Source organism: Balaenoptera ricei, chromosome 4 (assembly GCF_028023285.1).
Source record: "Balaenoptera ricei isolate mBalRic1 chromosome 4, mBalRic1.hap2, whole genome shotgun sequence".
Classification (NCBI taxonomy): domain Eukaryota; kingdom Metazoa; phylum Chordata; class Mammalia; order Artiodactyla; family Balaenopteridae; genus Balaenoptera; species Balaenoptera ricei.
Window position 1 is genome coordinate 144776639 of NC_082642.1, and position 13921 is coordinate 144790559.

Sequence of the window (13921 nt, forward strand, 5' to 3'; positions counted from 1 at the left end):
CCACCAGAAAACTACTAGAGCTAATCAATGAATTTGGTAAAGTTGTAGGATACAAAATTAATGCACAGAAATCTCTTGCATTCCTATACACTAACAATGAAAGATTCGAAAGAGAAATTAAGGAAAAACTCCCATTTACCATTGCAACAAAAAGAATAAAATACCTAGGAATAAACCTACCTAGGGAGACAAAAGATCTGGATGCAGAAAAATATAAGACAGTGATGAAAGAAATTAAAGATGATATAGACAGATGGAGAGATATACCATGTTCTTGGATTGGAGGAATCAATATTTTGAAAATGACTATACTACCCAAAGCAATCTACAGATTCAATGCAATCCTTATCAAATTACCAATGGCATTTTTCATGGAAGTAGAACAAATCATCTTAAAGTTTGTATGGAAACACAAAAGACCCCGAATAGCCAAAGCAGTCTTGAGGGAAAAAAACAGAGCTGGAGAAATCAGACTCCCTGACTTCAGACTATACTACAAAGCTATAGTAATCAAGACAATATGGTACTGGCATAAAAACAGAAACATAGATCAATGGAACAAGTTAGAAAGCCCAGAGATAATCCCACACACCTATTTTCAACTAATCTATGACAAATGAGGCAAGGATATACAATGGAGAAAAGACAGTGTCTTCAATATGTGGTGCCAGGAAAACTGGACAGCTACATGGAAAAGAATGAAATTAGAACACTCCCTAACACCATACACAAAAATAAACTCAAAATGGATTCGAGACCTAAATGTAAGACCAGACACTATAAAACTCTTAGAGAAAAACATAGGAAGAACACTCTTTGACATAAATCACAGCAAGATCTTTTTTGATCCACCTCCTAGAGTAATGGAAATAAAAACAAAAATAAACAAATGGGACCTAATGAAACTTCAAAGCTTTTGCACAGCAAAGGAAACCATAAACAAGACGAAAATACAACCCTCAGAAAGGGGGGAAATATGTGCAAATGAATCAACGGACAAAGGATTAATCTCCAAAATATATAAACAGCTCATTCAGCTCAATATTAAAGAAACAAACAACCCAATCCAAAAAGAGGCAGAAGACCTAAATAGACACTTCTCCAAAGAAGACATACAGATGGCCAAGAACCACATGAAAAGCTGCTCAACATCACTAATCATTAGAGTAATGCAAATCAAAACTACAATGAGATATCACCTCACACCAGTTAGAATGGGCATCATCAGAAAATCTACAAACAACAAATGCTGGAGAGGGTGTGGAGAAAAGGGAACCCTCTTGCACTGTTGGTGAGAATGTAAATTGATACAACCACTATGGAGAACAGTACGGAGGTTCCTTAAAAAACTAAAAAGAGAATTACCATATGATCCGGCAATCCCACTACAGGGCATATATCCAGAGAAAACCATAATTCAAAAAGACACATGCACTCCAATGTTCATTTCAGCACTATTTACAATAGCCAGGTCATGGAAGCAACCTAAATGCCCATTGACAGATGAATGGATAAAGAAGTTGTGGTACATATATACAATGGAATATTACTCAGCCATAAAAAGGAACGAAATTGAGTTATTTTTTGAGACATGGACGGATCTAGAGACTGTCATACAGAGTGAAATAAGTCAGAAAGAGAAAAACAAATATCGTATATTAACGCATGTATGTGGAACCTAGAAAAATGATACAGATGAACTGGTTTGCAGGGCAGAAGTTGAGACACAGATGTAGAGAACAAACGTATGGACACCAAGGGGGGAAACCTGCGGTTGGGTGTGGGGTGGTGGTGTGCTGAATTGGGTGATTGGGATTGACATGTATACACTGATGTGTATAAAATTGATGACTAATAAGAACCTTCAGTATAAACAAACAAACAAACAAACAAAACAACTAATACTAAACTTTCTTTGGGTTATTTGTATGGAAATATGTTAATATAAATGTTTCAGACATTACGTAAAATTTCTAAAATTCTTATATCTTCTGGTATAGTGTTATAAGTCATAATTCTAGTTATTACTTTAAAATGTATATCTCAGAAATAACTAAATTTCCTCATCAATTGCATTATTATGAACTTTTGTCAAGTCTTTAACCGTAGTCATTTTTAAGTGTTTTGTCATTTACAGACAGTTCTGGGTGTACTCTGATGCTTTTGCAAATATGTTCCTATAAAAGGGTTTCATCTTCAAGTAATTCACGGAAAAGACTCTGACAAGTACAGGTTTCTGGTAACTGACTATACTGCTGAACTGATTGAATAAGCATTTTAAGAACTCTAATGGAAAACTGAACTCATAAAAGTGCTAACAAAAGATCAAGATGAGAAAAAAAAGTGAATTACATGGGACTGAGTGAACTGATGAGGATGATTATAATTTTTGTGACTTTCTGATTGAATAAAAAAAAAAATCCCTCAAGGACTCAGAGGCAAAAAATATACAAATCAATTTTCACTGCAAAGTAAAGGAGCTGGTACGGTGGAGGATTACTGGACTGAATGTCAATATTATGACATAGTATGAGTGTGTTTCGTGTTTGGTAATTGCAATCATTGTTACTTTTGTTGTGGTCATCAATTTACAATGCTTGGTTTCAGTCTATTTATCTCTTGTAAAAATAAAATACAGTGTGTGTGTGTGAAAAAAAAAAGTTACCCAGAATTGGCCTAAAAAAAAAATAAATAAATAAATATACTGAAGATTAAAAAAAAAATCAATTAAACGCTTCAAGGAAGCACATGAACCTGTAAGTACAAGAAAGTTAAAAGGCTGAAATCACACAAAGGGCTTACAAAAAACAAACAAAAGCAATGTTACAGACAAATAAAAACACTTCTGAGTTATATTCGAGGCCCAAAGATGATGAGTTACTGTCTTTACTTGAGCTGGGTAATGAAATATTACCTAATAACAAAAAAAAAGCAGATGTGGCTTCAGAAGCAGAAGTGTTTCAGCAAAAGCAGATTCATAATGAGTATAAGCCATACAGTAATAAGATTAAACTTGTTTTCCTTTTAGAGGGTCTTTAGCTCCAGAAAAATATGGAATAAAACTTGTTCAGTAACTTTGGTAAATTACAATGTCTCATATTTTAAGTTTCAGGGTGCAGAGTTCAGAGTTCAGACTGAATTATAGTGCAATTGGGTAAATCAGTACCCAGTTTAATGATCACACCTAAAAATTAATTATTAATAAATCTATTTGAATCTGGAAGGGGATTTTTTTTTTTTTTTTTTGCAGGAAATGGAAGCTAACCTGTAACTTCCTGATGGAAGATACCATGTCTCTGTTGTTCAGGCATATCTCATGTGACTGATGCTGTGCTCAACTCATAATCATTGTACAAAGAATATTTAATCAATATGTGAGTAATAGTGCTCAAAGTATATAGAAGGATATTCCAAAGGATTCAGCCTTATACTGCTCAGGATTTCATTTGACTGACTTGGCTGAAGACCTCATGTACATGTGTATCAAGTGTACGGAGGACTCCAAATCATAAAAGAATGCATATCAATTGGATGATCAACTTGGGATGCAACAATGTCTTAGTAGATATAAAACAATACATTGCTTAGTGGACTAAAACAATACAGTGAACTTGACAAAAGGAAATTATATAGAGCCTCTGGCTCTTCAAAACCAATTTCAAGGGTACTAGAGAAGAATAATATCAATGAGTAATGGGATAGAGTAAAGAGACTCAGAAGTTACACTTGACAGCAATTTCAATATAATATGAACAATGTGGTCTGACTTCTGGGAAAAAAATGAATAGAATCTCATTGAAATTGATGGTCCACTCATCTCTCCTCCTGTAATGTTAGAAATATTAGTTTTACATGCAGCACCTCAAAGAAGGTATAAACCTCTTGAATCGTGTTCAGAAGAAAGAGATCAGGGTGTTGGCTAAAGACAAATATCTCCAAACATGTGAAAAGGTGTCATGTAAAAGGTTTTACGTGTGTCCTCTATAGCCTCTGGGATGCTGTTGATCTAAGACAAATGGAGTGAAATCATTAATAGACTTTCAAAAATCGTAGGGACCTGGAGATGAGAAACATGATATGAACTTCCTTGGCTGGTGGTAAATTCCTCATCACTGGAAGTGTTCAAAAAAGGCAGAATAACTCTTCAAAGAGGATTTGAATAAAGTTACCCACAAATTGGATAAATAATAAGTTATTTTAAAGTCCTTTCTAACCACTTAGTTTATATGACTCTATTAATACTTCTTTTTACTTCTATTTTCTTTTTTCTTTTTTAAAGGAATTTGGAAAAGTAACTTAACTGGGACAAATCCTGTTTCCACCACTTACTAGCTGTGTGACATTGATTTGGCAAATTGTTTAACTTGTTGGTGCTATAGTTTCTTCATCTCTAAAATGGGAATAAATAGGTTACTGAGAAAATCATATGAATTAATATATGGAAGGTACAGTGAATGGCACAGGATAAACATGCACACTCTGCAAAAATAAGTATTCAAATTTTGAGGAAAACATTGAAAAATTCAACTCTTTGACACTACTATTCAAACTATGTCCCCACAGTAGGGAGAAAATTTGGTCTTATTTATTTATTTATTTGAAGTATAGTTGATTTACAATGTTGTGTTAGTTTCTAGTGTACAGAAATGTGATTCAGTTATATGTATACATTTTTTTTTCAGATTCTTTTGCATTACAAGATATTGAATATAGTTCCCTGTGCTATGCAGTAGGTCCTTGTTGTTTATCTATTTTATGTATAGTAGTTTGTATCTGCTAATCGCAAACTTCTAATTTATCCCTCTCCTCTCCCTTCTGCTTTGGTAACCATAAGTTTGCTTTCTATGTCTGTGGATCAGTTTCTGTTTTGTAAAAACGTTCATTTGTATCATTTTTTAGATTCCACATGTAAGTGATATCATATGATATTTGTCTTTGTCTGTCCGGCTTACTTCACTAAGTATGATAATCTCTAGGTCTATCCATGTTGCTGCAAATGGCATTATATCATTCTTTTTTATGGCTGAGTAATATTCCATTATATGTGTATATACATTTTATATATATATATATATATATATATATATATATATATATATATATATATATATATACACATACATATACCACCTCTTCTTTATCCATTCAACTGTCTGTGGATACTTAGTTTGCTTCCATGTCTTGGCTATTGTAAATAGTGCCACTATGAACATTGAGGTGCATGTATCTTTTCAAATTAGAGTTTTCTCTGGTTATATGCCCAGGAGTGGGATTCCTGGATCATATGGTAACTCTATTTTTAGTTTTTTAAGGAACCTCCATAGTGGATGCACCAATTTACATTCCCACCAACAGTGTAGGAGGGTTCCCTTTTCTTATATGCTGAGAACTATAAAACACTGATAAAGGGAGTTGAAGATGATTCAGAGAAATGGAAAGATATCTCATGCTCTTGGATTGGAAGAATTAATACTGTTAAAATAGCCATACAACCCAAAGCAATCTATAGATTTTATGTGATCCCCATCAAATTACCCATGACATTTTTCACAGAACTAGAACAAATAATACTAAAATATATATGGAATCATAAAAGACCCAAAATTTCCAAGACAATCCTGAGAAAAAAGAACAAAGCTGGAGGCATAACCCTCCCAGACTTCAGATGATACTACAAAGCTACAATAATCAAAACAATGTGGTATTGACACAAAAGCAGATATATGGATCAATGGCATAGAATACAGAGCCTAGAAATAAACCTACACATCTACAGTCAATTAATCTTCAACAAAAGAAGCAAGTATATACAATGGAGAAAAGACAGTCTCTTTAGCAAGTTGTGTTGGGAAAGCTGGACAGCCACATGTAAATCAATGAAGTTAGAACACCCCCTCACACCATATACAAAAATAAACTCAAAATGGCTTAAATACTTAAATGTAAGAGATGACACCATAAAACTCCTAGATGAGAACATAGGTAAAACATTATCTGACCTATATTGTAGCAATGTTTTCTTAGGTCAGTCTCCAAAGGCAATAGAAATAAAAGCAAAAATAAACAAATGGGACCTAATCAAACTTACAAGCTTTTGCACAACAAAGGAAACCATAAACAAAATAAAAAGACAACCTACAGACTGAGAGAAAATATTTGCAAATGATGTAACCAACAACTCATACAACTCAATAACAAAAAACGACCCAATCAAAATATGGGCAGAAGACCTAAATAGACATTTCTCCAAAGAAGACATACAGATGGCCAATAGGCACATGAAAAGATGCTCAACGTCATTAATGATTAGAGAAATGCAAATCAAAACTACAATGAGGGATCACCTCACACTGGTCAGAATGGCCACCATTAAAAAGTCTACAAATGATAAATGCTGGAGATGGTCTTATTTATTTTCAGTATTCAGGAAGCAAACACATAGCCTGAAGAACTTTTTTTAGGAAATATATAAGCTTGAAATACTCAAAAGTCTAATTGCCAATGTTGCCACATTGCTAAAATGCTTACTTTAGTTGTACTAATTATATGGTGTCTTCCTTCATAATATTGCATTACATAATTATTTTACTTTGGAATCTCCATAGTAGGGGTGGAAAAGAGAATTCCTAATAATGACAAATTTATACAAATGTGGAAATTTGAATATTCACTTGAAGGGCTTTTTAAAAAACTTAAATGTGTTTAGACTCTATTTTTAATCTGTAAGCATTCAGTTATAAGCTAGTTACTAGGATAAGAAAGATGTCAAGTTGCTAGGTGTCCAGGGGCTCAATTAGGACAATATGCCAAGCTGAAAATAACACTTAAGCCTTATTCATTTAACTGCAATAGGTCAGGTAAGAGGAAAAGAAAAAGTAAAGTGCCAGCTCCTTAGTATTCCATGTTTCCCCACAGAAGAGCACCAGAGGGTCAGACTGCAGGCAACATAAGTACAGGGAATCCTCTCACTGCTGAAGAGCCCTGAACAAAAGTCTCTGCCATTTTATAGACACCAGGGAACCAAGGATAGCAAGAAGGGAAGGGCTAGGGAGTAGAAAAGTACTGAGTCAGAGTGGGGAAAAATGGCCTAATCAAGGTCTCCTAATAAGGAGACCTACAAGGGGAGGCATATATGCTAGGATTCAGATAGGCTTATGAGCATGGCTGGCCTGGGAGTGAGGAATGCTGAGTTCTTGACCACAATTCCCTCCAGAGACTACAATGCACTAGCTATGCACTGAGTCTGGTGTGAGGAGGGCAGCTTTCACCCACCATGCCTCTGCAATTGCCTATGGTTAGATCAGAAAGATCACACATAGAAACTTGCCTGGAGAAAAATCTTTAGAAGATTTTGATATTTTCATAAGTGAGAATAATAAACAGATGTGCACTACCTCTAGAGGATTAAACATGATGCTAGTTTAAGACACTCTAGGTCTAAAATAAATACTTATTTCAGTCTTGAATAGAAAGGAGAATAGGGTATAATATAAACCCCTTTCATCTGTATTTTTTTTTCTAAAAGATAATCTTATTTAGGTCAACTTTATTAGCTAAGTGAAAATTTTTAGACTTTGGTTTACAAAGCTTTTTAATATTATTTTGCGTGGAAATTCAATGTTTAAGTTCAAAGGAGTTAAAGGTCAAAAGTCTTGAACTCAACAGCAAACGAAATCTGGTTGAAGAGAATGCTTTATCCATCACAGGAGATGGCTCAGGAACATTGTGTCCCATTGATGAGAGTTGACAAAGTAAGTGGTAAGTCTCTGAATGTATGATGGTCCTTTCACTAGTATCCTTGAAGTCTGAGGCCCTCTAGATCCTTCTAGATTTCTCTTTTGAATTTTGCACTTCTGACCATCTTTCGTCCTTTGAAATTCCTGTCTCCCTGCCTTTTAGAATTTATGTCAAAGATCTTTATCTTTCATTTTTTAGTTAACTTTTAGTTTTCTCAAAATAGGTACATAATTTCAAGTCAAATAGAACCACAGTTTTGTTTTTCTAAAACAAAAACACAAACAAAAAACCCAGCAGTGTTTCAAGTCAACTTTATCTTCTTTTTCCACATTTAACCATGTTAACTGATTATTTTAATGTTTATCTCTACAACACAAAATAGCATAAACTTTGCATTATCTGTTTAATTTCACTTTGGGGAGTGAAGTTTTCTCTCTTTCTCAGCTCTCTACTAAGCACTCATATTGGAATTTCCCATAACTACTATTTCAGTAGTCAATGTAATGTAAGTTTCATCAGGGTAGGAATTTTTTTCTATTTTGTTCACTGGTGTATCTAGAGCATCCACAACAGTAACTGGTGCAGAGAAGATAATTAATAAATATTTTTTGAATTGCTGAGTGAATCCTGTAGATTTTATACCTTTACCCCTCTCTTGTATTGGATCATCATTTTCATTGAGCCTATCTTCCCCTTTCTTGTTTTATTGCTTTGTTTGGCAGAGCATAACCCCATGGAGCTTTGCAAGAGAGGGCAGGAAAGATTTTTGTTTTAGTTTTAGAAATTATATACATGGAATTGCTTTTATCCTAAACTTAAATTTGAATAATTCTTTAGCAAGGTAGAGAATTCTAGATTAAAAATAATTTTCCCTCAGAATTTTGAAGTTATTGATCTATTGTCCCCATTCTACTTTCATTTTTGGTGAGAATTTGGCAGGGTATAGAACTGTAGAATGAAAGTAATCCTCCCCTTTGTCCCCTAATATTCTAATTCTTCCTCTTTGATATTCAAACTTTTCAAGTTTTATTGTACATTATATGAGATTTCTTCAACTTTATCCTCCAGTGTTTCTACTGAGTGTTTCATTTCTATCATATATGCAATTTCTGAGACCTCTTTTGTTGTCTGATGTTTTTAGAACCCTCTTTTTGTTTCATGCATGCACTGTGTTCCCTTACCTCTCAGAAGTTATTAAAGATAGCTGAAGTGCCACATCCTTGGAGAAGTTTTTACAACTACTTCAGGCAGATTAGTTGCTTTGTCTGTTGTGTTTCCAAAGATGTGTGATTATATCTATCATGTTTATGTTCTATAATAGTTTTTCTATTTTTTAGTGTTATTATTTATAGTTTCCCAGGCTGGAAATCTTGGCAGCATTTACACTGTATTTATATTATTGTCCTTCACTGAACTCTAAATAGTTCAAAGTTATATGTTTCCTCAAAATATGTTTTTTGGAATGAGGCATGAAAAAAATCAATACATAATACATACTTGCTTTTACATTGTTTATAATACTATCCTTATAATTCATTAAAGTGCGTATAATACTGTATATCCTCAGAATTTTTCTCACAAATAATTTGAAGAAATTTGAAAGGGATTTTGTTTTTGTATAAAGCATTTCGGTGACCCTAAATTTTCAAGTATATGATCTGTGCATAGGGAGTAATTCACTTACCTATTTGGTAACAATATTTCTTTCATATGTACCCTGAATTATGGAGAAGTAGGTAAAAAAATAAAAGTTAAAAAATTTCTTGTGAATTTAATCATAAAATCACATAGCTTATCATAAGTCCATGTAAATATGAGTTAAAGAAATAAACAATTCCATGGGGACTAAGAGTCTGTTTATTTACTTGTAAACATATTTATTAGCTCTCATGGCATCTGCTAATTTTTGGACATTGTTATTTTCTGTAGACCCTGAGTCTAGAGTAGCCAATTAGTGAATGCAGTCAAAACTCAAAAATGTAATACAATAAAATAAATACAACAACAACAAAAAATCCCCTCCCCATATTTTAAACTGCAGATTGTACAAATTACTTTTCTTATTTCCTAAATACTGTTTGGTACCCATCATTCTGACAGATAACTTTTACACAGATTATATAACTCATTTCCTAGAAAATTAATGTTTGCACTTATGGGAGAGTAATACACTATTGACGTTCCATTACAATGATAGCCTCAAACTACAAGTATTTTCCCTCAGAAATTCTAAGCACTCATCAAACCCTTCTACTTCTCTTAGCAATTAGCATCATTTAACAGCCTATATTAGGGATAATAATAGCCCCTCAAAAGATACCCATGCCTTAAACAACAGAATCTGTGAATATATCACCTTACATGAAAAAATACTTTGCAGATATAATTAGGTCCTTGAGATGGGAAGAATATCCTGGATTTTTAGTGGCCACAATCTAATGACATTGTAGAAGAGGAAAAAAAAAAAAAACTGCCTATAATTCTTCTAAATTCTTAGCTGGAAACCCTGAAAGCAAAAGACAGATTAACAAGAAAAAAACAAACAAAAGTTTATTGGCATATATACATCATGTATATATGGGAGATACCTGGGGAAAAATAAGTAACACTCAGAGATGGTTTAGAATTCAGGCTTAAATGTCATTTCAGCTAAAGATAAAAGAGAGAAGGAAGTAGAGGCAGCCAGTTATGGGGAGAAGACCAAGAAATTACCATAAACAAGAGTCAAGTTGGTTATGCATTTTAAGTCAGTGCCTTCCCCATCAATAAGATTCCTGTGATTTAATCATCCTTCTTTTCCTAGTACAGTGAGAGAAATATCCTGACAAATGGAGATTTCCTTTATAAATGTACATTTACTTTCCAAAAGGGTAACTTCTACCCCATTTTTCAGAGTTTCTCCTCTGTCTGTTATTTCTCAAAATAATCAACTCAAAATAACCCCTTTTTTAAGAGGTATGTTTTGGGATGGCATATTCTGCCACCCTTCAGTATGATCCCTAAAAAGCAAAGAACATTGCCTGTCTGGGTTAGAAGATACGAGACAGGAGAAAATAAAGGAAAAGATTTGAAGAGGGAAGAGTGGCAAGAACTGATGTTGCTGGTTTGAAGATGGAGAAAAGGGACCAGAAGCTGAAGAATATGGATGGCCTCTAGAGCTGGAAATGGCCCTCACCTGAGAGCTAGCAAGGAAATAGGAAACTCGGTCCTACAAGATTAGTAAGGAATTAAATGCTGCCAATAACCTGAATGAGGAAACAAATGAAGAAAACAGAACCTCTCTTAGAGCCTTTAGAGAGGAATGTGGGCTGCCAATACTTTGACTGTAGCTTAGTGAAAACTGTGTTGGACTTCTGATAATTATTTTGTATTATTCAGGTCATTAAATTTGTGGTAATTGGTTATGCAGCAAGGGAAAACTAATACAATGTCATAACAACTTCTCTTTTTCTGAGTCCATTTTGAACTTGCTAAGCTTCCTAATATTTTTATCAATGGGACATTTTATACTGAATTATAAGAAGAATGTGTGAATTATTTTTTAATTATCACAAGTCTTTGTCATTTACTGTCAACCAAAAACAAAACAATACAAAAGACACACACAGAAGGCTGAAAATAAGAAAAGAGTTTATTTGGGGGTCTTAAAAACTGCAATTTGGGGACATAGATTCAGGTAAAATCTAAAGAGTGTTCCAGGAAGAGAAAGAACAAGGGGCTTATAAAGGCAAAAGCCACCAGGGTGTACTCTGACATAAGACAGGAAACATCCTTAAGGGACTGTTTTCACTATTTGTTTTAGGATAAGGGTCCAATAAGCATCCTGAGTTTCTGGGATATGTTCTGGATGCCTTTGCTAGGACAATAAGTGGTCTAAAAATCAAATCAGATTTCTTTCAAGCTGAGGACAAGTACATAAGTCACACTTCCTCAATGGCCTCCCAGCCATTTACAGAAATACTGACTCTATTTTGATTTTCTTTCCACATCACTTTATTTGGGTCTATTGGACCAGGTATTAAACTGCACAGTGGTAAAGGGCCATGACAAACAATTACATGTCCGTTATTTAACTCAGAGATTTGGAAGGGAGGGAAAAAGTTGGAAACTTGTATACACTTGGATTACTTTTTATCTTGCCTTAGAAAAACACAAAAAATAAAAATAAATGAAGCATCAACTTTAAATAAATTAAAGGTGATGTAAATTTAATGTTATATTCCATTTCTTGAATAACATATGAAAGATAAAATAATACATTACACTTAGGCCAAGGCAATTTTCTTTAAAACCACTAGTTTAAATTTTGGATAAACTGTCATTGGCTTTCTCTCAATTCCTCTTTCTCTTTCATTGTGTGATCTTAATCTGTCCTGAGTACAGAAATGCTAGAAAATAAATAGCTTGAAACATTTATTGAGGATACATTTATTTCATCTGTCCAGTTTAGTTTCAAAAATTCTCTGGGAGAGAAACTCTGCTCCCAACTCTACCAAAGAAGATTGAAGAGACCACCAAGCAATTTAAACATCCTATGAAATACTTAATTCTGAAAACCTCTTTTGGGCCCATTATTTTTCAAAAGTCTGACCCTAGAGCTCTGATACTTGGACTCATTTTAGTATTTGTGAATGTATAGATTTGGCCTTTCCCGTTAGAGTGGTGAATAGAAGAATACAGTTATCCTCACCTATGTCTATTAAATAAGTGGTGAGAATAGGTTAAATTCATACACATCTTTAAATTTAACATTTTAATATCAATATCAGTTGCATTTTAAAAGCCATATATCTTATCCGCTATGTGTTCCATTTGGAAATCATCATGTACTTCATGAGAAATGCAACTTATTCTGTGATACACAGGGCTTTATTTGGGATCATGGAGAAATGTATTTATATTACCGCAGACATGTCTGCTTTTGGCCATGCTTATTTTAATCCAAACTTTGACAATATTTCCAAACCCAAAATGTTCACTTTTATACTCTCTCCCATCCTCTTAGTTCTACTTTGTAACAAGCATCTGGGGTTCAAGGAAAAGCAGTTGAAAGTTTCAGGACTTCAGATGAGTAGATTTTTATCACCACTCTGAAAAAAAGAAGAGAAAGAAAAGGAAACATCATAAAAATAATTGATTCTAGAAAAAACAGCCTGATGTTTCAAATACAGTAAGAAAGCAGACATTTTGTAAACCTGAAAGGAAGTTGTTTGACTCATGCATCCTACTAAGAGGCTGAGCTCTTAGTAGCCAAGGGATGTCTTGATAGGATCTACGCAAGCAAAAGCCCCAGGCAAGCAAACTGTTGCATGCTTTGTACATGTGGGCAAAGCATGTACAAGTATGTGTGTGCGTGTGTGTGTGGACCCTTGCGTGTAGGTGCACATATGTTTCAACGTAAATCCACTTGCTCTTGGACCTTTGAGAATATCCTGACTGGACTTTATGTTATTAAAACCTCATTTTCATAACATACGTTCGGAGATGGGGAAACCTGAAACACTTGTTGCTGGATAAGCCCTTGCTGGTGTCACGGTTGCCGAGCCAGCCTTCCTAAGGGTCACAGGCATTTTACTTCCAGGAAATGGCAACAGGTCAACAAATGACTTGTTTGTGGTCTGTTTGTTTTCCCACATCTGGGTTTCCTTTGATCTTGGGTGAGCTCAAACTAATTTCGAATAAAATGAGAACAGTTCTCTGCTTCCCACCTTTAATCAGTAATATCCTAATATCCTTGTCTGTTTTAATTAGAAGAAAGAACAGTTCTGTGTCAACTTCAGGCAAAGGACACTCAGTCCTGCCATGGCAGAGGGAGTTGGCACCCAGGGTGGAAAGCAAGGCAATGCATATGAAATAGTGTTTGGCCCTATTTTCTTAGGAAAAAAGAGTAAGGATTTGCTTCACTTTAGTTTAAGTTACAGCACACCCTTTCCTCTTTATTTTTTGTTACTGCTCTTCCATCCTCCAGTAATTCTTCCAACTCCGCCTCTGTGCCCCAGTGGTACTGTAAGCCCTTGGCATTCTCTACAGGAAAATCTTGATTATAATCCTTTATTCAACTTTGCTAAACATATGACATTATCAAAAACTGTACAAAAGCTGCATAGTAAAGATTGATAACTTTTATTCTTTAGTTGAAATCAAGATAAACACAACTTGCCAGCCACTCTTCATGAAGTCAGCA